This window comes from Aegilops tauschii, chromosome 3, assembly GCF_002575655.3.
Source record: "Aegilops tauschii subsp. strangulata cultivar AL8/78 chromosome 3, Aet v6.0, whole genome shotgun sequence".
NCBI classification, from domain to species: Eukaryota; Viridiplantae; Streptophyta; class Magnoliopsida; order Poales; family Poaceae; genus Aegilops; species Aegilops tauschii.
In genome coordinates, this window is record NC_053037.3 from 11317922 (window position 1) to 11324347 (window position 6426).

The following is a 6426-nucleotide window of genomic DNA, read 5'->3' on the forward strand; positions in this document are numbered from 1 at the left end:
ATGAGTATGCAGAAACCCGAAAATTGTTCGGAGTCCCGGATGAGATCCCGGACGTCACGAGGAGTTCCGGAATGGTCCGGAGGTGAATAATTATATATAGGAAGTCCAGTTTCGGCCACCGGGAAAGTTTCGGGGGTTATCGGTATTGTACCGGGACCACCGGAAGGGTCCCGGGGGTCCACCTGGTGGGGCCACCTATCCCGGAGGGCCCCATGGGCTGAAGTGGGAAGGGAACCAGCCCTTAGTGGGTTGGGGCGCCCCCCTTGGGCCTCCCCCTGCGCCTAGGGTTGGAAACCCTAGGGGTGGGGGGCGCCCCCCTTTGGCTTGTGGGGGAAGCCACCCCCCCTTCCCCCTTGGCCGCCGCCCCCCCTATAGATGGGTTCTAGGGCCGGCGCCCCCCCTCCAGGGGTCCTATAAATAGTGGGGGGGGAGGGAGGGCAGCAACAACACAGCCCCTGGCGCCTCCCTCTCCCCATGCAACACCTCTCCCTCTCGCAGAAGCTCGGCGAAGCCCTGCCGAGACCCCGCTACTTCCACCACCACGCCGTCGTGCTGCTGGATCTCCATTAACCTCTCCTTCCCCCTTGCTGGATCAAGAAGGAGGAGACGTCGCTGCTCCGTACGTGTGTTGAACGCGGAGGAAAAGATGCTTGACATTGGAAAAGCTCTAGCAAACGAACTACACGATCTTTGAGCTATGCTTAAGATTGGGTCTTGTCCATCACATCATTCTCCTAATGATGTGATCCCGTTATCAATGACATCCAATGTCCATAGTCAGGAAACCATGACTATCTGTTGATCAACGAGCTAGTCAACTAGAGGCTTACTAGGGACACGTTGTAGTCTATGTATTCACACATGTATTACGATTTCCGGAGAACACAATTATAGCATGAACAATAGACAATTATCATGAACAAAGAAATATAATAATAACCATTTATTATTGCCTCTAGGGCATATTTCCAACAGATGGAGGGTTGGGAATCGGATTGGAAAGCCCTCTGCCTCCTCTTCCACGAAGGCCACGACCTGCTGCCCTTCCATCACCACCGCGCGGGGTTGTAGTAGAGAGAGGAAGGCGACGGAGGGCTGCAGACTGCGCCGGCGGCACCGGCGGCGGCGCCCTTTCACCTGACTTCGGACGTGAAGAGGCCACCATGGGGTTCGTCACCGGTGGTGGCACCCTTTCTCCAGATCAGACCGACGGCTTGGTAAAAAAATGTATTTTGCCGGGTTTCGGGTTCGGGGTCTACTGAAACGGGTGCAAACCCACGAAACTTGTTGGGTTGTATAGTGTGCCCAACAACAGCCTCGCGGGGATGAAAAGACGTCCATCCCCGTCCCCTAATAGGGTAAAAACCTGCGGGGACGCGGGTTTCGGGGCCCCATTGCCAACGGCAGCTAAGCGTCCTTGCATTTTGATTATTACTGAAAGCTGGCTCCACATATTCAGGTCTCATGAGCGGATCCAAAACCAATAGGGTGGATAGGTGGGTGGCGTGCCACACCTAAGGCCAACTCCAACGGGCGACCCATTTGGTCGGGCCGTATCCGTTTAGGTCAAAGCGGACAGAACTCACGGCCAAGCGCGCTAGAGCAAGCGCAAATTCTGTCCGGCTCGTGTCCAGCTTGACCCAAATCCGACACAATTTTGGGCCTGATTTGCGTCCATATGGACATTGTATGGACGCGTGCACGTCGTCTGTTCCTCCGCCCCTGGGCCCGCCTGTCGGCCATGCAACGGTTCCCCACCAGCCCCATTTAATCCGCACGTCCGGCGGGGCCCGTAAATCAGCCGCCCAGCCGTCCTTTTTAATGTGAAAGCTGTGGACCGGCCATCCACTTGCACACACTTCCACTTTCACCCATCCTAGCCTCCTCGGACAGGACTCGTTGGTGTGGCAGTCCTGGGCGTGGCCGTCCACGGTGCCCTGCATGCCAGAGTACATTTCTGTGTCGCCCGTATGGGTGGGCGCTGATACATGGTCACCGTCATCGCCACGACCACCAGTGGTGCAGGCACTGCCCGCCCATCTTTGGCAGCCATCGCAGGGGCCGCCCGCCCACCTCTGGCAATAGCCGATATACGTCGACCCCACCACGGATGATGAAGACGAGGACGGCGGCAATGACATGAACTGGGACAGCCGGCATGGCGACGATGACCATTCTAGGGTTTTCCTTTTTATGTTTTTAGTTCAATTTTATTTTTAATGTTTGACCAGGACGTGTGGACTTTAAATATGTAATGTATTATTGTTTCTAGTTGTTTTTATGTTACTAGCAAAAGAGCCCGTGCGTTGCAACGGGAGAAAAAACACAACACACACTCTTAACCGAACAACCATCACTCAAGACCACAATAGGTCCATCTCCTTTATTTTAGCGACGCATCATATTTGTGTTGCCGCTTATCCTTCTTCTCACCCTCGCCGGCGGTGGCCTTAGTGTTCACACAAACCAAAACGTGTTAGAATGTGGTTAATCCTAAGACGTCTCTCTCTCCCTCTCTCCTCCCTCTCCCTCTCTCCTCCCTCTCCCTCTCTCTCGCTTTCTCTCACACTCGCGATGAGAAATCTGTTGTTTTCCCCTGCGACGTATTCAGAGGTATGCATGTGTAGCTCTCGATGTTTTTTTCCCTATATGATTATAGTGGGTGTTTATTTGCAATCCTGATCGCCGCATGTATGAAAGAAAAATGAATCGTGCGCTATAGTTATAAGTTTGCTTCCAAAACAATATTTAAATAATATTTAACAGGTAAAATTAACATCATATACAGATTTCACACATTTTTTAATCAAATTTCATAAATAACATATTAAAATCAGAGTTACGGTTTAAAAGATAGGTATAATTTAAAAAACCATTTGTTTGAATTAAATATCTTCCAAAATAATATTTATAAATACTTAACAGGTTAAAATAATCTTATATTCATATTCTACATATTTTTCTAATCAAATTTCATATATAACATGTTTAAATCGAAGTTACAGTTTAAAAGATATGGATGGTTTAGAAAAGCATTTGTTTGACTTAAATATGATCTGCGGATGGAATACCTAAAAAGTCAGGGGGGGGGGGGGTTTGAAAAAGTGTAAAATAACGGTTCGGTGTGACTTAAATCTGGACTGCGGGTTGATTTCATGAAAATGCAGGGGCTTTTTTTGCAAATTGGAGCGACAGACGGGCAGAAACCCTACGTGCTTTATTATTACTAGCAAAAGAGCCCATGCATGCAACGGGAGAGAAAACATAACACACTGTCTTAACTCAACAACCATCACTCAAGACCACAATAGGTCCATCTCTCCTTTATTTTTGCGAGGCATCATATTTGTGTTGCCGCTTATCCTCCTTCTCAACCTCGCCGGCGATGGCCTCGGTGTTCACACAAAACAACAAAAAACATGTGTTGAATATGGTTAATCCTAAGGCGTCTCTCTCTCCCTCTCTCCTCCCTCCCCCCCCTCTCTCTCTCTCTCTCTCTCTCTTTCTCACTCGCTTTCTCTCACTCTCGCGATGATAAATCTGTTGTTTTCCCCTGCTACATTTTTCAGAGGTATGCATGTGTAGTTATCGATGTTTTCTTTTCCCTATATGGTTATATTGGGATGTTTATTTGCAATCTGGATCGCCGTCGGTATGAAAAAAACCGGATCTTGCGCTATAAATTATAAGTTTGCTTCCATAACAATATTTTTAAAATATTTAACAGGTAAAATTAACATCATATTTAGATTCCACACATTTTTCTAATAAAATTTCATATATAATATGTTAAAATCAAAGTTACGGTTTAAAAGATACAGATAATTTAGAAAAATCATTTGGTTTGACTCAAATATATTCCAAAATAACATTTAAAAATACTTAACAGGTAAAAATAATCTCATATTCATATTCTACATATTTTTCTAATCAAATTTCATATATAACATGTTCAAATTGGAATTACGGTTTAAAAGATATGGATGATTTTAAAAAGCATTTGTTTGACTTAAATATGATCCGCGGATGAATTACCTAAAACATCAGGGGGGGTTTCGAAAAATGTAAAATAACGGTTCGGGTGTGACTTAAATCCGGAAGGTGGGTTGATTTCAAGAAAAGACAGGGACTTTTGTGCAAAATACAAAAATAACGATACGTTTTAACTTAAAACAGGACTGCGGGTTGAATTTTCCGAAATAGAGGGGCTTTTTCTAAAAATGCCATGACGGACGAGAGAAACCCAATTAACTTTATTATTAGGTAAAGATTATTAGGTAGAGATTTTTATTTAAATTTAAGACCCGAGGGCCGGACACGTTTGGCCCTAAGGCATAACCCGTACTCGATAGAGCTTAGGCAGGGGCGTGCCGCGCAGGACAACAGCGGCAGGCCAGCAACAGGGCGCACCGTCGCAGCGCGGCACTGCAGCAGACGGGCAAAGTTCCGTACGCAGTCCTCCAGGGTAATTGGAACCAGCCGATCGGCAGCACTTCAGGTGCTAGCCTTGCCTCTTTCTCTGCTTACTATACTTTAGGGTTTTTTTTATTGTGGCATCGATTCATTATAGATCAAGGAATACATGAATTGATTAAATTTCATCATTGTGGCAACGCCAAGTGCTGAAAGGTTTTCTTCTGCAATGAATTTCATGAAGCATAAATGCATAATCAACCATGCGCAGGTTTAATTCCTGCATTCGTCCAGCGCGTTATTGCAAATTTCAAAAATGCAATTTTTTAATGTGTGATAGTCCTTTCACTAAGATAGAACTCAAGAAGATAGTATAGCTACAACAGAACTATTGTTCCTCCCCCTACTCTTTAGCAGCCAGGGCAAACTCTCCCCTCCAAGATTCGCCGGCGAGCCCATGGAATCTTCCCTCTGCCGGCCGCTCCGGTGCCCAATGGCGAGGAGGGGAATTTTGGTGTCTCCACTCCACTTAGCAGTTTAGGTTAGGGTTGCAGCGCTCGGGCGGATGACGGTGCTCCTTTTCCGAGTTTCACTTTCTAGCTTCGAGCCTCCTAGAGTTCTTCCGTCTAGACATAGTCGACCGAGCTCCAACGTAGATTCCTACCATATGCTTTTTTCACAAAAAGAAAATCCTACCATATCCTTTGGGGCGGTAGGTTAATGTTTCCCGTCATGTAATGAGATTTGGTGTCAGGTGTTTCAAATCTATTCAAGGGTTCAATAGTGACGCTGTGGCTTCAGGGCGCTCGTCCTTAGGGGCACTTGCACAAAGAGTTTCTGGCTATCATCGATAAGGTCAAGCCGTTTCCGATAGGGGAGCAACGATAGTGCGGCGCGCCAACGGCTTGTTCTGGTGGCGGTAGAGGTCGTTTAATTGTCTCGGAATCGCTATGTAATTTTTACTAGGTTTGAGGTGATTGAAGAACTTTTATAATAGGTCTAATTGGTCTAAATCCTTTCCCAAAAAACATGATATAGCTAATATATGCGAATTTCGAATGTAATAATTGAATTTATGCTACCTGTGAGAAGCATGAATCTAATTCCACCGCACTTTGCATACGTTTACATTGGAATATTATTTTGTGGTTTAGGAAAAAAAAGATGCTAACTCCTTTTTTTTTTAGGGGGTCTACTCATAGGTAGGTCCACCGTAGCGTCAAATCCTAGATCCGTCGATACTCTCAACTTCCCGATGACTCCTTGCGAGGTTTTAGGAGTAAATCTCTCAAGTTTCCTCACAAAAATAGGAGTAGAATAGAAAAGGAAAAGAGACACGTAAAAAGACACGGCTCCTATCCACGGTTTGTCGCCCTAGCGCTGCTTCATCTCCCCGCTCCCATCGACCATCGTGCTCAGATCAACGCCGCGCGCGGGCCCGGTGGAGACCTCGCCAGCAAGGGAGCAGCAGCCTTCTCCCCTCTTTCCTCGGTGGAAACCATGACCTTGAGGCCGCCCATGGCAACTAGCTAGGTCTTGGAGTGTATAGGCCCCGAGGCGACCAGGTAGTTTCAGGTACGGCTGCATCCCACTCGATTTGCCCTTCGCCGGAGTCACACGGCTACGCTATGCCAGTGCAAACGTTTAGCCCTAATAGATTTATTCTTTTACCGCTTCTGTGTCAGAATACTTGCATATGCATTGTCAACCTGTTAAGGAAAATCAGCTCAGATACTCTTTTCTCCCAGAACAAGAAGAGCCAAAAGAGGCGTTGAATTGTAGTCCTTAAGGCATCTCTAACTGATCCCCAATAACCGGTTCGAGGAGGCTAAATTCAGGTTTTCTCCTCTAACCAGAAACTAACCGAACACCAAAAACCGTTATAGTGGAGTAAAAAAATATTACTCCGCGGCGGCCGCGACTCCTAGATATACTCGATAGCCGAATCCCTACCGGTCCGCCCCCACCCTCACCCACATCCACTACGGCATTGGTCTGCTGCCAATAATGGCC